Below are 9,881 nucleotides of genomic sequence, written 5' to 3' on the forward strand. Positions count from 1 at the left end.
GGGTTCCTGGCTTTTATCCCCTTTCTCCTGCTCTCTGGTCCTGCTGCTTTGGGCGGGCCTGAGTTTCCTCTCCTCACCTAATCCCTTTGGCTGATTACTCTTCTCTCTGGCTTCCTGGTTTTTAATCCCCTTTCTCCTGCTCTTCCGGCCTGCTACTCCAGGCGGGACTGTTCTGAAATTAACTATTTTCTCAATAGTTAGTCCTAAGTCTAAGATAGCAGACAGCTAAATGGAATTGGATATCTCTTGGGAGCATATGAATTGTGGTATTACAGGAGGAAGTCCAGGCAGGACAGCATAGCATGATTTCCATGGTGATACATGAGAGGCTGAATTAAGCTGACACCATGGGGGTAATATGCTGGACAGGTTGTTGATCAGTGATTCCATGAACTGAATGCATGCAAATCCAGGTCACTTGGAATAGGTATCAGAATTGAATGGCAAAAATTAGCACAATCTGGTTTAGAGTTTAGGACAAAACCCTAAAGCCTGTGGAACTAATAAATAGAGAAGCAAGTCCAGTATGGGAGGAGGTAAGATATTAGGCTGATAGTTGTATAAGGACTTAAGATAGTATTTGTGAAATTTGATCCAAGATTTTTTTTTTTTAAAGGCAGATAACTGAACAGAGGAATGATATCAGAAGCATAAACAAGATGACCTTGATGTTGTGTAATTGAACAAAAACTAAAGCTCCTAAGTTGTTTGAGACCCAATGCCAAGATTGGGCCTAAAAATAGATCTTAAGGAGGAATTTACCAATTAACTGTTAATTGAGAGTCATATTTAAAAATACACAAGGAATGAAGACCTTCTGGGAAATAAAACTGAAACCTCAATAGTCGCTTTGTGCCCTATGATCTAGTCTGCATCAATTAGGTGAAGACCCAAACCCCAAACTGCTGCCATCAAGTCTGTTCTGACTCAATGACTGTAAAGGACAGAGTAGGACATGCCCCACAGAATTTCCAAGGCTGCAAATCTTTATGGAAGCAGATTGTCTCATCTTTCTCCAGCAGAACAGCTGGTAGGTTTGACCCATCATGCTGTTGGTTCGCAGGCGAATGTTTAACCACTGCATCATCAGAGCTCTTGTATGTGAAGACAGCAGATATCATCATGAAAGCAAAACACATTGATTTTTTTTTTTTTTTTTTGAGTCCCAGTTGTCATCCCACACCTATTCAGCTTGTGTGGCTACCTACTATTATTGTTTGTTATTGCTCCTTTTTTTTTAACTTTTTATTATGATTTGGGTGAAATATTACAAAGAAGACTTACTTTACATTCAACGGTTCATACATATTTTGTTTCATGATTACAATCCTCGCAGTGTAATAGCTCTCTTCCCACTTCCTCCCTGTGGTTTCCCTTTCCCTGTGTCCTTCTTGCCTATGCGTTCCTGCCTCCCTAGCTTTCACCCTATGAAAATGCTGCCCTTCTGATCTCCAGTGGTTGATTGTTCTAAGAAGTTCATCACCCTGGTGTAGTTGTTTCCCTTGTAGGCCTGTCTACTGTTTGGCTAAGAGGTAAGCCACAGGAGTGAGTCCAATTCAAGAACCAAGAGTGACTAGGTGCCATAGTCTCAGTGGTTTCATTGGTATTCATCAGACTAGTAAGCCTGGTCTTTTTATGATTTTGAGTTTTGTTCTACATTTTTGTCTCTCTATCCAGGATCTCCAATTTTGATCTTTTTCTGAGTGGTTGGGATTTGTAGCCAGGCACCATGTATTCTTCTGGTTTCAGGGTCATGTAGGCCGAGGTTCCCTTGGTCTACTAGTTCTTTGGACTAATTGTTTCCATGTGTCTTTGATTTTCTTCACTCATCTTTGCTCTGCATGAGAAGAGATGAATAGCTCTATATTAGATGGCTGCTTGCAAGCTTTTAAGAACCCAGTCACTATTCACCAAAGTAGGGTTCAGAACAATGTTTCTGTGTACTATCCTGTGGCAATTGAGCTTGATGTCTTCTGTGACCATGGTCCTGAGCCTGTGGGCCCAACAACCAATGCCCTCAATGTGCTTAGTTGTGGCTAAGAAGTTATCCTAACTTGGTTTGATTTTTGACAAAATGACACCATACAAAGAAATTACTGTGCCTGAAGATCATCACTTTGTAAGTGACTTTGACCAACTCTGATTGCAGGCAGCAAATGGTAACGTATTAATATTGTACATGGTTTGTTGGAGTCACTAGTTGTTTAAACTTAACTTATTAATTGATAATTTGTATTTTCTTTCTGTCCCCAGTCTCAGGGGAATTCTCCAAAGCAGAGACTGTACAATTACAGGCATTCTGAAAGGTCATTGTGCCCAAATAATATGAAGTAATGTTAAATACTACCATCAAAGACCTTTACTTATGATGAAACATTGTACTATTATAAGTCATTAGTAAGTATTCTGGAAGGCTTTAGACACACTAAGTCAATACCACTTCAGTATGAATGTATTTACTCATTCTATTAGTTATCTATAGACATGAAAAAATTCCAAAATTTAGTGGTTTAAAATGATGAACATTTATCATTTAATCATTTCTATTGGTTGTGGAACTGTGTGTGACATAACTGGGTGTGTCTACCTCAAGTTTTCTCATGAAGTTACAATTAAGCTATTGGCCAGGTTTCAGATATCTCAGCACCTGGCTGGAACTGAAGCAATTACTTCCAAGATCACTCCTGTGGTTGTTGATAGACTTCAGTTCCTCACTGACTGTTCACTGGAGACTTTAGTTTCTTGTGAGAAGAAACTTTCCATTGATTGCCAAAGTGTTCTTCTAACATGGCAGCTAGGTTCCCCCAGAATTGAGTGATCCAAGAGAGAGCAGGAGAACTTCCAAGAGGGGCATCAAAGACCTTTTATAACCTAATCTTGGAACTATACACCATAATATATGCCATACTCTATAGCAGTAAGTCATTAAATGCCACCCATGTTCAAGGGGAGGAGATAACATGGCATGTGAAAACTAAGAGACAGGTACAGTGAAAGCTGTGTTAGATGCTGCCCACCACACTAATTTACTTAGTAATGTTGTTGTTGTTATGTGCCATCGAGTTGGACCCAACTCTTAGTGATCCCTCCTTAGGTTTCCGAGGCAGTATCACTACAGAAGTAGATTGCCCAACCTTCCTTCTGAGGAGTGGCTGGTGGGTTTGAACTGCCAGCCTTCTGGTTAGCAGTCAGTACCTTAGACGCTACGCTACCAGAGCATTATTTTTTAGGTAGCAGGTGGCCCTGAGTACTGGATGGTGGGGTAAATAATGGACACACATTTGTATTATAGTTAAAACCAAAACCAAACCAAACTCACTGTCGTCGAGTTGAACCCGACTCATAGTGATCCCTCCTTGGGTTTCTAAGCTGGTATCACTATGGAAGTAGATTGCCCAACCTTTCTTCCAAGGAGTGGCTGGTGGGTTTGAACCACCAGCCTTCTGGTTAGCAGTCAAATGCCTTAGGCACTATGCTACCAGAGCTCCTCATTATAGTTAAAGTTGTACAATTCCAATTATGTGCTGCCTCTGAAAATAATCATATAATATGCATGCTTATAGAATTGTTAAATGCTCCTTGGAAGCGAGAATGGCCAGACTTCATCTCACCTATTTTGGTCATGTTGTCAGAAGGGACCATTCCCTGGAGAAGGATTTCATGCTTGGTAGGGTGGAGGGTCCACGAAAGAGGGGGAGGCCTTCAACGAGATGGATTGACTCAGTGGCTGAGATGATGGGCTCAGGTATATCAGGGATCGTGGAGCTGGTGCGGGATCAGGCAGTGTTTTGTTCTGCTGTGCATGGGGTCACTATGAGTCGGAAACGACTCGACAGCACCTAACAACAACAAACATAGAATTGTTATACAGTTCAAATGTTATAAATCTAGAAGCACATTGAAATCATAGGCATAATCAAATTTGAGCCAAAAACGGTCTTGTATAATCTAAATTTTCATATCAAAATAGATTTTCAAAGGTTACAGAATGTATACAGAGATTATTTTTTAAAATTGCCATGACAATAGCTTTATAAACAGGAGTTATAAAAATACTTCTCAGAATGTAAACAATTTAAAGTAGAATATCTTGCATAAGTACATAGCTCACATGCCTTATATTAATTACAATATTAATAAACAGAATGCTAATTATAATATTCTTTTTCTTATGAAATCAACCTTCTAAATTGGTATCAGCTTAATAGATGCTATCTCAATATTGACACCTTAGTTAGGCCCCAAATAAATCCACTAAATAATTATGCCTTGTTAGTTTAATATTCAATGTCTAGGAATACTTTTAGAAAGGGATTAAATAATATAAGCAATGAGATATTCAAGGAGTTAATAGTAAGCTCTTAAAATTTGGAGTAAATATGGGGAAGTAGTAAGGATCCTTGAGAGAAGAATAACAAGCAGAAATCAAGCCCAAATGTCGGTATAGATTCAGTTTCCTACTAAGTTGGTCATAGATATGCAAGGTTGGGTAGTATCTTAGTTATCAAGAATTGCTATAATAGAAATATCACAAGTGAATGATGGCTTTAACAATCAGGAATTTATTTTCTCACAGTTTAGGAGGCTAGATGTCTTAATTCAGGGCACTGGTACTAGGGGGAAGCTTTTTCTCTCTTTTGGCTCTGGGGGAAGATCTTGTCTCCTTCTAGCTTCTATTTCTTGGTTCCTTGTTGATCTTCATGTGATACAGCATCTATCTTCCCCCATTACTGCTTGTTTCCTTGATTAGTCTGCTCATTGGTATTGCAAAAGAGACTGACTCAAGACACACCCTACACTAATATTGCCTCATTCACATAGTAAAGAAAACTCATTCCCAAATGAGATTCTAACCATAAATATACCCATTCCCTTCCAGTCAATTTCAAGTCATAGCAACCTTATAGAACAGAGTAGATCTGCCCCATAGGGTTTCCAAGGCTGTAATCTTTATGGAGACAGGCAGCCATATCTTTCTCTCATGGTGTAGCTCATGGGTTTGAACTGCTGACCTTTCAGTTAGCAGCTGAGAGCTTAATCACTGCACTACCAAGACTGTTTTAAATATAGGGACTGGGATTCACAACACATATATTTTTTGGGGGATGCAATTCAATTCATAACAAATACTAAGCCTGGGATGAAAGAAACAAGGTGTGTGTGGAGTGTTGGTCATGTCAGTGTCAGATACCAAGTTATCTATTCTAAAGTAAGGGAAACAAGTCAGTTAGAAAAGATAAGATCTAGCCCTCATTTTCCTAGTTTCACTAATGATTCTATCAGTCTCCTTTGCTGACCCTTTCTCTTAGACTTGTAGTGTAAATATTGTAATGCCTCATGGTTTGGTCCTAAGCCCTTTTTACCTATATTCTATCCAGAGTCAATCTTAGCAAATTCTATTACTTTCTAAATATAGTTTAAATAACACTATATTCTAATGAGGAACTCTGATGGCATAGTGTCTAACGTATTTGACTGCTAACCAGCAGGCTGGTGGTTCAAACCCACCAGCCACTTTTTGGAAGGAAGATTGGGCAATCTACTTCCATAGTGATGTTGTTTTTGTTGTTATGTGCTGTCAAGTCAGACCCGACTCATAGCGACCCCTCCTTGGGTTTCCGAGGCATTATCACTATGGAAGTAGATTGCCCCATCTTCCTTCTAAGGAGTGGCTGGTAGGTTTGAACCACCAGCCTTCTGGTTAGCAGTCAAGTGCTTTCGGCACTATGCTACCACCTGGGAAACCCAAGGAGGAGTTGCTATGAGTCAGATCCGACTACATCGCAGTGAGTTTGGTTTGGTTTTGAGTTTATATTCTAATGATCTCCCTATTAAATCCTCATAACTGGCAACTCTCCTAAATTTCAGATTTATAGTTCTAATCCTCTTTAATATCCCTACTTGGATACTAGTAAGGAGCTCTGGTGGTGTAGTGCCTAAGGCATTTGACTGCTAACCAGAAGGTTGGTGGTTCAAACTACCATTGTCTCCATGGAAGGAAGATGAGGCAATCTACTTCCAGAAAGATTTATCTCCTTGGAAACCCAATAGGGTTCGCTATGAGTCTTACTAATAGGAGTCTCAAATTTAAATGCCCAATGTAAAACTCTAAATTACTCCTTTCCTAAAATCTGTTTTTCCTTCAGGCTTTCTGTCTCCATGAATAATATAATTCATCCAATCACTCAAGCCAACAAACTAGGACTTTCCTTCACCTCTCACATCAATCTATAAGACATGTTGGTTTTACCTTTAGTACTTCCCTTAGACCTGGGCAAGTAGGGGTTCTTATCCTATGCTTATGCTTCAGGAGATCTCACTAAAAGTATTTGCCTTGGGAATTTTCTAGACACCTGTGACAAACCTGGGACAAGCCTAGGCTGGCTTGGGTGACCCATGTCCAAACTGGTTGGATACAGAACTGTCTCCATTTCTCTTCCTTGGGTGCATGCTGCCTTCTAACCACCCCAACTCATCAGTTGGGCTCAAAAAATTGCCCCTCATAGCTCTGGAATCTGCATTTATGGGAAAATTCCAAGGCCCATGACCAGGCTTTGATTCCTGTAGACAACCTGTTATTCCAATCTGGCTTTGAAATTGGCCCACCAGAATTATGTTGACACACTGATTTGGAGTAATTCTTACTCATGTTGGACACAGGACAAGTTCAGGGTTTGAGTTATGTTGTGCTGGTGTATTGGCTGTCTGTGTTCTGATCAAGTTGCTTTTCCAGTCTACAGTACCTGAGGATGCCGGGGACAGCAAATACTTTTTACCCTGTAGATCCCCAGTGCTATAACCCAGAGTAATAACTCAGTCCTACAGGCTCCATGACACATGTTACATAATACTCCATGGGTATTACCTATTGCTTCCTAGGGTTTTTAGGATTGTTGCTCCACAACATCAATATTTGATGTTCTCTCTTGCCTCCAATGTATGTGAAGAATCTATGGTCTCCCTGGTTGGTCTTCAGTCATGCTGGATGAAGGATGATCATTCCTCGGGCATATAGGATTATTCTTAAGAATTTATATTTCCATTCATATTCACATTTATATATTTTGGTATTTGACTTGACATTTCACTTTCTTAATATTGTCTTGTAATGAACTGAAGTCATTAAATTTAATAGAATATATAAAATTTTTATTTAAAATTATTTTCTATCCTCTTTAAAAAATATTGGCCCATCCTCAAGTTAATGAATATATTCTTCTGTTTTCTTCCAAACGGTTTATAGTTTCATCTTTAACATATTGATCTACAGTGCATCTGGAATTGACTTTCATGTTTATCATGGAGTAGGAGTCAAGGCTCATATTATTTTTAAATGGATACTCAATTGACCCAGTACCATTTATTGAAAAGAACATGCTTCTCTTTGCTCTGCATTACCATTTAAGTCATAAATCTAGTCACCAAGTTTATCTGTAGGTCTGTTTCTGGTTTCTCTAATGCATTTCATTGATCTATTTCTCTACCTTAACATCAATCCCATATTGTCTTAATTGCAGCAGCTTTTCAATAAATTTTAATATTTAGGGTTTTAAGTCCTTCAACTTTGATATGCTACTTCAACATTTTGGATATCATTGGCTATTGAATTTTTATGTGAATTTTAGAATAAGCTTGCCAATTTATTCAAAATGATCTGTTGGGATTCTTATTGAGATTGCATCTACTGTATAGACAAGTTTGGGAGAATTACCATCTAAACAATATTAGACCTTCCAATCCATGATCATGTTATATCTAGGGATTCAAAAAAGTATTTTTTTTCCTACATCATGTCTTTAGTTTTAGTGTAGTGATCTTTCATACCTTCTGTTAGATTTGTACATAGAAAATTGATATTTTAATTAAGTTCTCTTAAATCGCCTCGTTTGGTTTTCTAATAGTTTATTGATGTCATACAAATTATGAATAATTTTTTATATTGACATTGAATCCAGCAACTTGTTAGCAATACATAATAAATTAATTGGATTATATTTTGGCTTTTCTATTTGTACAATTATGCCATCTGTAAAGTCACTAATGATTCCCATTCTTACGGCTTTCATTTATTCTAATTTTTGCATATATTTTTTCCTTACTGAGCTACTTAGGAGTTCTTGTACAATGATGAACAGAATTGGTAATAGCAAGCATTCTTGTCTCATTTCTGATTTCAATGAGAAGATTTCAATATTGCACATTAAAGATGATATTGCTATCGCTTTATATACATTAAGGAAGTTCTCTTCTGTTTCCAGTTTGCTGAGAGTTTTAAATCATGAACATGAATTGAATTTTATTAAATTCTCTTTCTGCATTTCATTTGGAATGATTATATGATTATTGCATTTTATTTGAGACTACATGATATTTCTTCTTTATTATTTTAATGTGGCCAAATGTTAGATTGCTTTCTGATTATTAAACAAACTTTGCATTATGGAAATAAATACATTTGGGTGTAATATGTTACCTTTTTAATTACTAAATTTTATCAGAAGGCTGGTGGTTCAAACCCACAAGCCACTCCTCAGGAGGAAGATTGGGCAATCTTTCTCCATTGTGATACTACATTGGAAACCCAAGGAAGGGTCACTGTGAGTCAGATCTGACTCCACGACAATGAGTTTGGTTTTTTGGTAATATTTGCTCAGAAGTGTCACATCCATGATTTGTAGGGATTTTAGTTTATAATTTTTCTTTTCTATTCTATTTGTGTTATTTCTTCCTTAAATATTTGGAAGAATTAATAATTTAAGCTGTTGGGCCCAGAAATTTCTATACAGTAAGCTTTTTAATTACTTTAATTCAATAATAGTTATATAACTATACACATTTTCTTTTTCTTCCTGAGTCAAGTATGGTAAAATGAATTTTTCAAAAGATTTGTAAATTTAATCTAACATTTCAATCTTTGGCATTACTTTTTAAAATAATATTCTCATATAATCTTTTTAATATCTGTAGGATATGTTGGGATAACCTCTTTTTGCTGGGTAGATATTGATAATTTGTGTTTTCTTTTTTTCATACAAATTCACCAAATTTGTCAGTCTTTTTAAAGGGACAACTTTTGGCTTCATTGATGCTCATTTGTGTTTTATTTCATAGGATTCTTATTTTATCATTTTTTTTCCTAATTTCTTTGACTTTATTTTATAATTTGCTTTCTTCCATCTTAAGATGATTAATTAGATAATGGATATTCAGACTTTCTTCTTGTCAAATATTGCATTAAGGCTATAATATTTCCTCTAATTGCAGCTTTAGCTGAATCTCATGAGTTTTTCTACTACATACTTTTGTCTTGGTTATCAGTCATTCTTATATATTTTTTTTAACTACAGCCTCTGTGACAAAAAATCTTACAGAGCATTTAAGGTTCTGGTATATAGTATATACACCTACAAAGGATTTACTTTTTTTCCCTCCTAACAAATAGTCAAATTAGTGGCAAACAACTTTCATTAAAACAGGGACTGAGATGATTTGAGGCTGGAATTTAGTCTTAGTGATGTTTCATTCTTACTCCTGGGATATATGTAGTCTTTATGGGGCCCACTATAAGCCAAAGGTATTGACCAGCAGCTTACCACCTTAAAAAGCCCTGAACTCCAATGTTTCTTTCCCCAGCATAGTGAGACTATAAACACTCAAGGTTTGTTAGTCTCTCACATGCCATTTATGAACTGGTGAAGTATCTGAAAGAGAAAATCAACACAGAATGTTTGGTTTACCTTTCATTTCTGCCTTGCTCTTTCTTATCTTGGCCATTCAGGTATGGTTGCTTTGTTAATGCTTGCATGATTTCAAACATATATTTTGAAATATTTTATCTAGCTATGTTGGTTATTTATTTATTTATTTTTTAATTGTGATTT

The sequence above is a fragment of the Orycteropus afer genome, unplaced genomic scaffold (assembly GCF_000298275.1).
Source record: "Orycteropus afer afer isolate SDZICR_OR568_19922 unplaced genomic scaffold, OryAfe1.0 scaffold00147, whole genome shotgun sequence".
NCBI classification, from domain to species: Eukaryota; Metazoa; Chordata; class Mammalia; order Tubulidentata; family Orycteropodidae; genus Orycteropus; species Orycteropus afer.